This window comes from Colius striatus, chromosome 13, assembly GCF_028858725.1.
Source record: "Colius striatus isolate bColStr4 chromosome 13, bColStr4.1.hap1, whole genome shotgun sequence".
Classification (NCBI taxonomy): Eukaryota; Metazoa; Chordata; class Aves; order Coliiformes; family Coliidae; genus Colius; species Colius striatus.
Genome location: NC_084771.1, coordinates 22,784,905 through 22,794,664, shown reverse-complemented (window position 1 = coordinate 22,794,664; position 9,760 = coordinate 22,784,905). Strand labels below are relative to the sequence as shown.

The following is a 9,760-nucleotide window of genomic DNA, read 5'->3' as shown; positions in this document are numbered from 1 at the left end:
GAGGGACATAAGAAACAGGAGGTACTCTTCAAAATGCACACAAAGCAAAGCTAATTGCTGAGGAGCCTGGGAAGAAAGCCCATGTTACATAAATAGATCTAGCCCCTGTAAGAGTTCAGTCTCAGTTGCTTTGGGGTTTTGGTTCTAATAGAACTATATAGAATAGTTCTAATAGGACTAATGGAACAGTGGGGTTTTACTCAGCTTGTGATGCCTGATTATTCACACAGATCACAGTACAAGAACATTGTTTATCTGTGAGAGTTTGATCCTTCAAGATGCTGGATTTCATGGCTTTAATCTGCTCAACAACTTTGGTTCTTGTTCTGCGGGGGACTTCAGCATATGCTGAAGGTAAGCATTGAAATTCAAGTTGAATAAGAGCCAAGAAGCTTCCCATCTTGCAGGTTTATTCCAAGGCAAACTAGTGGCTCATAATAGGCATATTAATCCTTGCTTATGTAAAGTATTTGGATTTCCCCTCTAGGACAAATATCTTGGTATATTTACATCCAGCAGAGACTTAATTATAGATTTTAAAGGATTAGTACAAGAATTGCAGAAATAGAGATCTTTTTAAAAACACACAAAGAAATTTTGATTGTTTTATACTTATTCAGTTCAATTTATTGCATTTTTCCAAAGGACACTGCATATATAGCATATATAGCAAGTGTATGTACGCGGGTTACAGAAATAAATTGATCTATCAGTGTTGCTAAACTGAAATGGATGTAAAACACGAAAGTATTTTAGCAGTGAGCCAAGATACAAGGAATGAGTTATGAATTGTGTTTTTAAAAACGTGCTTGTTTTTGCTTTTAATTTGAAAGTAGGAGCTCAATGAGCACTTAAATTTATTTACAATCTTAGTTACAGGTACTAATGGCTTGATTTACATTATGTTAAATCAATACATGAAACTCTCAATCAAGCAAATATTTTTGTGTGGAGTCACTAGGAGTTCTTCTTGTCTAAGTCGTAGTGTCAGGGGACCAGAATTTACAGTGTATGTTTGTTGCCATGATGGTGTCAGCATCTCTTAATAGGCTGGGGTGTCAGCTGCTCCCTTAAGACAGATTTTTTATTTTATTTTTTTTACTATGGAATGGGGTGAGTTTCTGTAAATGTTTTGATAGAGAATAGTCTGTGAAGGTGGTCAAAGAAAGAGCAGAACAGAAGGGCTCTGTGGGAATAGTTGGTGAGTTTTTTCAGTGGTGGGGGGAAGAGCTTGTCTATTTTTGTCCATGTTTTGAAAAATGTCATCAGCTCTCAAGGACTGTCAGCAGGTTTGTGAAGCTGGCACATTGGAGGGTGATAGAAAGAGAGCATTTGGCCTGTTCTTCTCACCTAGAAACCCTACTCCTCTCGCCAACCCCCCGACAGCTGAGATCTCACTACTTCACAAGTCTATGAGAACAGAGGAACAGAACCAGACCTGGAACGGGCCTGCTAAGCTCTGGGCCCAGCATGGCACAACGTACAGTTGCCTAGGGCAGGAGGGAAGCAGAGCAGATGCTGACCACTCTGCCTGCTCTGTGTCACAAAGCTGCTGGTGAAGCAAACGTGACACCCATATACAAGAAGAGCCATAAGGAGGATCCTGAGAATTTCAGGCCTGTCAGCCTGACCTCAGTGCTGGGAAACGTTATGGAAGAGATCATACTAAGCACCATTATGAGGCACATACACAACAATCAAGTGTTTAGGCCCAGTCAGCATGGCTTTAGAAATGGCAAGTCCTGCTTGACCAACCTGATCTCCTTCTATGACAAGGTGACCCGCTTAGCTGATGAGGGAAAGGCTGTGGACATGGTCTTCTGGGACTTTAGTAGGGCCTCCTGCGACATTTGTCCGGAGAAACTGACTGCCCATGGCTTGGATGGACCTACTCCGAGATGGGCGGAAAACTGGCTGGCTGGGCCCAGAGAGTGGTGGTGAAGGGAGTTAAATCCAGTTGACATCTGGTCACCAGTGGTGTTCCCCAGGGCTTAGTGCTGGGGCCAGTTCTGTTTAACATCTTTGTCAACGGTCTGGATGAGAGCATGGAGTGTACCCTTGGCTTGCAGATGACGTGAAGCTGAGTGGGTGTGTAGATCAATCTGAGGACCAGGGAGGCTCCGCAGAGGGACCTGGCCAGGCTGGAGCGATGGGCTGAGGCCAACTGTATGCAGTTTAACAAGGCCAAGTGCTGGGTCATACACTTGGGCCACAACAACCCCAGGCAATGCTACAGGCTTGGGGATAAGTGAACGGAAAACTATCTGTGGGAAAAGGAGCTGGGGATGGACAGCGGTTGAACATGAGCCAGCAGTGTGCCCAGGTATTATCACTGATTTTTAGTGGTTAACTTTTCTCACTGTATAACTCTGCTTTGAATTGTCAGTAACTTTTCCATCCTTTCAACTTTTGGTTGAAATTCCTTCACGTTCATTCCACCTTGTCAGTGCCTGATTCTTCTGGGTTGTTATGAGTGTATGTAGTTCTCTGGCTATTGAGTTAATCACGTACTCACTGTCGCTTCACTGAAGTCATCAGAAATGAAGTTACACTTTAATTATGGAGAGGAGTGCACCTTTTCAATGCTTCATCTACTCATGCATTGCTGATGTTGAACCTTAAGGCTGTTGGGAATGTCTTATTCAGAATACCTTGGGGAAGGGTTCTGGTTATTTTTATAAATATCCTTCATTTCTCCTACTTTTGAAAGACTTCTGCTACAAAAGATCCCTTCCCTGTAAAAAACCACTAAGTGGCCAGACAACAAAATTCACTACCACCTGCAGTTCTTAAGAAGTGGCTGAAAGTGTGGCAGGTAGCTGAATTCCCAGGGGAGTGTTAGAGGAGGTGAGGCTGGTGTGACAATTGCTGACCACAGGTGAGACTAAGGGTGATTACTTGGCAGAACAGTGACAAGAGAGTGCTGCTCAGAGCCATCCAAATTTGCTCGCCTTTCCGTCTTGGTAACAAGCAATTAGGACTTGCAGAGCAGCTTTATTTGCTTGCCCTGGTTCCTTCAATGCACCAGGATTTGCTTTACCTCTTGCCTTGTTATGGGGTCTTTCAGGTAGTTGCTGCTAGATTTTTTTCTGCCTTGGAGGGTTTGGCAGAGCCTGTTAAATCACAGTATGACTGCAGAAGAGCTGGAAGCAACACAGTGGGTCAGTCATGAGATCTAGGACAAGGAGACTAACTTTATAGTATCAAGTCCTCACTGGAGGGTGTAGTTAAACTTCCAGCTGTGGCCAAGGTTGTTTTTGGGATGGTAAGGCCTTGCAAAACAGGCTTGTGGATCAAAGTGGAGATTCCTTTGTCTTGCAGCAGCTCTGTGTACAGTGACAGCAGTGGAGCCATTTCCAAAGGCTGGGATTTATACATACATATTTTGATTTGAATCAAGCTAAATTTAACTGAAGAGAATTTTCAAGCTTGGAAGTTCTATTAGAATTAGGCACAGTTTTTCCAGTCTGATGTTTACTATAGCTATGGTAAAATACCTTGGGCTGTATCCCATGTGAATGCTTGAACCTCTGAGCTACAAAGTCACCATACGCCCTACCTCTAGAAGGTCTGTAAATATTTTGTAAAGAGACAAACAACTAAGGTAGGAGATTCCATGTAGTCCTGAAGTGCCAGATTTTTTGTTCAGAAATTGTGTGATGGGCTTGAGGAATAATTTCCAGTGTTGATTACAAAGGGGACCAATTTCAACAGATCTGAGATGATTCAGAGGGATCTTGGTTCTTAAAAAACTATCCTGATAAACAAATTTGAAACCCTGTTCTGGACAGAAAAAAGATATATCTCCAGATTTTCCTTTTCTTCCAAGATTTTTCTTTCCATACCTGAATTAGCAGATATGATGTCTCGCTGGTTTTGTGGTTGCACAGCTGGCAACTTCTGCTTCTGCTGTTACTTGAAATACTGCAAAGGGAAACAAAATCATTTGGGGTTGAAATGAGTAGTTCAAGACAAAACATGATTACTATTTTTTGAATATGTATACACATATACAGGTTTATATATATGTATGTAAAAACCCCATGTTTTTTGTTTAAATAAATTGCTTCAAGTATACCTAAAGTATTTTTTCTCTCCCCAGCTGAACCACTGATCTACAAAAATCAGTTATTCACACTTCTCTTTTGGTGAGGGAGGTTTGCCTTTGTCAGATCGTCAGGTTTGTAATGAAATTGTAGTATACTGTAACAGCTTCTCTTTGACAATTCCCCCTTCAGGGCTCTTCTTTACCAGGTGTCTTGGAAACCTGACTTTTTAAATTTAAGAATCCATTGTTATTAACTTCAACCTAGACTGTAACTTTACCAATTCATTGTTCATCAAAAACTTGAATTTCAGAAAGTATCTGAAGGCAGCTGCCTTGCTTTGCCTTTTTAGGCGTGTTTGGATTCTCCTCTGACTCAAATCAGAAAGAGGTGAGGGGAAATGTCATAATTTCTTCCTCTCTTCTTTTTGAGTAACCTTTTCATCAAACACCATGAGCTGCATGTCTTTGTGCTTCAAATAGTGTTATCCTTAGGCAATGATAAGTAGAAAAATGTGTTTCTGCCTTGAGAATCTTATCACCTTGCTTTCAGATTCCTCACTTTTCTTGTATCTGTCTGCCTGTTTATGCTTTGTGACTGGGCATGTGCTCTAACAACATTATTGATGTAAAGTACAGGAAAGAGCTGTACATTAAGAGTTCAAAGGCAGTTGTAATTCAATAGAGATCAGGCATTTCTTTGATTACAGATGGTTTGAAAAATGAAAATGAAATGCAAATAATAATGATTTCCTCCCCTCAGTTATTTTGAAAAAAGAAACAACATTTTTCTTTGAGAGATTGACTTGTTTTTCTTTTTAAATCTTAAAAAGACAAACAGACATGGCTATTAGGAAACTTTTCAAGTATGTGGCTTTCAGATTGCTGCCTCTGTGGGGAAAAACAGATTAGGAGCTCTAGAGATAGCAGAGGCCTCCCTAAGTAATGGAGCAGTGTTTACTCATGCAGCTGGATAAGGGAGTCAGTTGGACTAGAATGACTTGAATAAAAAACTATTTACTTTGCATCTCCAACCTGCCTTCTGAGGAGAAGGAGGTTTTGGATCTGAGTAAGGGCTCTGTAGGTGAGTGGTGTGGCTGTGAAGGTGAATGCTGTGGTGAGCACAAGGAGTAAGAGGACTGCTGGGCAGTGAGCTGGGCTGCTGGAGGAATCAGGACCCTGCATGGTCCCAGTGCTGAGCAGGTTATGAGAGAAGAGAGAGGAGGACATGCAGGTATCATAATGTTTTTTCAATCCAAGTCAATGGGATATTGATAGTTTCGGTTGGGGCTGTATAGGGTGATGTTTCACATGCTAATGGGGCCTGACTGGGTGATGATGGGACACCCCACCTTCTTTCGGTTTCCTGCCTCCATTGGTGAATTAGCCCCAACAGGGCAAGCCCAGAGAAGCAAGCAGACATTTCTCCTCTGGGGCAGAGCGGGTCCCAGGAGATTTCCCTGGCTGTTGCTAGAATAGTGACGGGTCCATCCAGTTTCCTGCACAATCTCTGTGCAGAGTAGGAAGTCTCTTCTGATACTGGCCAGAGGCTGCACATCTCTCACCATGTTCTCTGAACTTTGCCCCATGGTTAATGTCGAGGTGTAGCTTGTTGCTTCAAAACATGAGATAAGACTTCCTCTGGTTAAGCAAGCAGTGGGCAGGAATCCAAAGTGGCTGGCAATTCCTTGGTACTGTGTGTCTTACAATTTCAGCATGTTCTGGTGTAGCTTTAACACAATATGGAGGAAGGTGACAACTGGGTACATTCTGCACCTGGATTGTTATCACTCCTTGTGCCGAAACTAAGGAGCTGTACTGAAGTAAGGAATCGTTTAGCATTAAGAACCTCCTGCTGCCTCTATTTCTCCATTCTTGCACCAAGTGAAGAGCTGTCTAACTAGTGTATGATGGTACAATGAAGTATTGAATCAGGGAGGCAGTCTTAACGTTCTACCAGATACTGTAAGCAGCACAGCAAAGTGATTAATGAGACCTGGCTCTAGCTCTGTCAAAGCCAGATCTATTGGGCTGCACAGTTTCTTCTTTTTTGGAATATTCCACTCAGCAGCATGTTGCTGTACAGACTCATCAGCAAATGAGTAGCAGATGGAGCAGTGACACATTTTATCTTGCAGCAGCAGGGACACTGTATGTGCTAGGAGAATTCAGAAAAGTTAGTTTCATGCAAAGTGTGTGATGGAAGAAAAGCTGCCGATCGTTTTCTCTCTCTCTGCAAAATTGCAGATGGACAAACAGAAAGGAAAGGGTTTGTCTCAAGCAAGGCAGTAACAAAGAATGAAATGTTCAAGAAGTTAAAATTAAAGCTCCTGTTGTGGCAAAGATGTGCATCTCTGCATCCTGTGCACAACTGTTACACCACAGCTTAGTTTTTGTTTCAGACAGAATCTTTTTTATCAGGGCTTTACAAATTGGTAGGTAGAGCTACTGTTCATTTAAATGTCAGATACCACCTGTCATTAAGAGCAATTAATCCATATACTGGGTCTTGTGTAAATTGATTCCTCCATTCCTTGTAATATATAGCAGATGAGACATTATAAAGGAACATCTGAAAATTAATCTGAGCTGAGACTCAGTTCTCTGATTGTCTGTTTCCTGGAATCTACCCACATGTACCTTTTCCTCTTACGAGTTGCACACACCATTATATTTACTAGGGTACTTAGAGTGGATATTGCTGATTGTGAAGTTCAAACTTGAGGCTGGATCCTGAAGGTAACTACATTGTAAGAAAAAGTAAAGCAGGCATTGCAAAGAAAAGTCTGTGTTTGTCCAGACAGCATCTAAGTCTTGAAGATGGAGTTGTCATCTGAGATGCATGTGGGGTTTAGTCTGTGATAGTCCTGGCAGGAAGATTCTTCCACCACTCCCTGCTTTAGCAGACATGTAAGGGATGCTTTCTACCTGGTTTATGTGGATGGTACCTTCCTCTCATTTTTACCCTGATATTCATGCTGCATCTAGGGATTTGGCAGGTATTTTTTTCCCAATGAATTTATTCATCCATATGAAGAGTGTATATGCAGATGGCAGTGTGCTGTGTGCCTTACTGGTTACCAGGTGTGAGGCACACCCCTATATATTCATTTGCTGTGCAGTGTTGGTGTTTTTGGGGCAATGCACTCAAAAAAATGACTCAGCCCTCACAGAGTCTGATTACTCTTGAGACAAGACTTGTTCAGGTGGAGAAAGAAATATGACAAGATACTGGTAGTGGCAAGGAATGGGTCGCAATAACCCAACTATCCTTTTCAATCCTTTATTTATTCCTGCTGTGTCTTCTATAACAATGAATATACTTTTTCTGTGGATGACATAAGATATAATTCAATAGTCTGTTCTCCTCACTTGCTCTATCCTATGACATCTTATCCTGTAACAAAAGATATATTGGGAACCATGTGTTAGTCTGAGGTATGTCATGCTGTGCAGAGAGGGAGATACAGCCAGTCAAGCTTGACACTTCTGGATTTAAAGGTGTGACCACACTGCATTACCAGAGACTGCCTGAAGTCTGCAATGTGAAACACGGTGACTACCAGGAGAGGACAAAAGGCAGCAGGAGTTGGGACATGCATGTCAGTTCTAAAGCTTCCCAGACAGGAAGGACGTCAAAGTGGGAAGACATTTTCACCAGAGTGACCAGAGTCACAAACATTGGCCAAAGCAAATTCTCAGTCCTAAATCCTTTGGGACCAAGGATCTTTAAACATCTACTGCTGATGTTTCTGTTGATTGTGGTTTCATAAGAAATAGCTGGATTTTTTTTTGTCCTAGTTGAATGCTTTGTTAAAGCACAGCCCTGCGCACAGGCAGCACACCAGCCAATGTACCTACCAGACACGAGTCATCTTGGTCACCATGAAACCTAATAGTCCTGCTACAGCTAGGCAGAGGTTAAGTAGATGTTTTTGCAAAGAACCTCAGGCCAACTCTTAGCAGCAAATAGCACAACTTTCCTGAAGAGAGTCTGATGCATATGTAAGTCAGGGAGTTTCGAGTGCTTTTGGAATCAGATCTGATGTCATATAAAAAGTTGGTGGAGTGGAGAGACGTTTTTAATCCATGTGATCAGAGTTTAGCTGTGCTGTGCCATGCACTTGCTGCTTCCAAGCCCAGATCCTCTACTAAATTGTGTTCTAGGTAAAGGTGCTGAGATTTCACAGTTGTACCAATGCAGTAGTTATACCCACTTCTGCACCCACTTCCAACTCCACTGATGCCAGAGGCTTCTCCACAGTGTCTCTCTTAATAAATTTAATTCTGCAAGGAAACATTCATGGGACATGGTTTCCTGCACTAGTATGAAGCATCACTGTTTCATCTCCTCTCCAACACCCATGCAAATGCAGAATACATGAGGGTGTTGCACATTATAAAGATTTCCTGAGAATCCACTGAGGTCCACTGCCTATAAATAATGGGACTCCTGGGGTGCATACCAACAAAATCTTCCTGCTGCTCCATCATATGTGGTTTCTTCTCTCTTGTTTTTTTGACACGTGGGTAGATATGGACCTAGATCTGCACTTGGACACCAGCAAGTGATGGGTATGATGTTCAGATATGGGAAAATGGACAATGATCACCTGCCAGGGGTGTTACCTTGAGGTGTATGAAGCAGATTTTTTGAGAGCTCTAGGTTGAAAACATGTGTTTTTGTGTATGTGTTCAGCCCCTTAAAGAACAAAAGGAGGAATGTTCATTCACACAGTGTGGGTCTTGTTTTTGGAATTTCAACTGAAGAGAATAACAGAGCAAATTCGACCTTCCTTTTTGTACTATGCAACAATGATCATCTAAGGACAAGCACACAAGCCCAGACATTTTCTGCTCTCCTCTCTCTTTCCTGAAGATCAAAGACCGTCTAATGACAGCCATAATGAGTCTGCTACAGAGATTGAGCTGCAGGTTTTAGTATTTTGCCAATTGAAAACAATCAGAGTTTTTAGTGCAGGACAGAAAGGGAGGCAGAATGGAGAAAGAAGCATTCTGACAACAGTCAGCAGTTCTGCAATGCTGAGATGAACTGCTGGAATCCTGGCATCCTCACATCTGGCTGGATTGGGCAGAGTGGTAACAAGAGAACTTGTTTTCCCCTTGGAGTTTTTAGGGGTTTGTAGTTTGTGAGAGAGAATAATGAGACAACTGTTATCACATAAGAGCTTTTACATCAGAATAAGAAAGATATGGGGGCAAAAGCTTTAAATTGCCTGTCAATCACTTGGTGTATTCTGAGAAGTATTTTCTGAGGCTTCATTTGAGACACACGGTCAGTGTGGTCAGGGAAGGTCTTTGGGCACTTCAGTCACCAACTACTCTGTTCCAGGACATTGCCCTTCTGGTTGGATGATAGATGTAGACAACCTCTAAGAGCATGAGACTGGGAGGAAAAAGGTGCTAGAGGCACATATTTTTGCTGTTATTTATTTGACTCCTGGTGGCTGTATGAAGAGCTCCATAATTCTTTGTGGCTTACGAAGTGGTACCTGTGCTTCTTACACCCTACCTCTAGGCTCTTCCTCACTGAATGGTATTTTAGGCTTCAGAGTTAGGGTGCTGGGTGTTAGGCCATCACCCTAACAGACAGGGCAGGATGAGGTGTTTGTCTGCAGAGATGAGCTCTCAAAGAGGAGAGAGCAAGTGCCCTGATCTTCAGGGAGAGTGGCAGCTTCTGGCTGGTATGGAGAG

The 9,760-nt window shown here is 42.3% G+C and overlaps 1 long non-coding RNA gene across 1 annotated transcript in view; it reads left to right on the top strand.

Moving 5' to 3' along the window:
- The first annotated feature begins 236 nt into the window (after positions 1-236).
- Positions 237-9,760, top strand: part of LOC133626624 (uncharacterized) — a 35,414-nt gene continuing 25,890 nt past the window's right edge. Inside the window, exon 1 of the long non-coding RNA XR_009819685.1 lies at positions 237-354. This is a non-coding gene — a long non-coding RNA (uncharacterized LOC133626624). The remainder of the gene's footprint in view (positions 355-9,760) is intronic.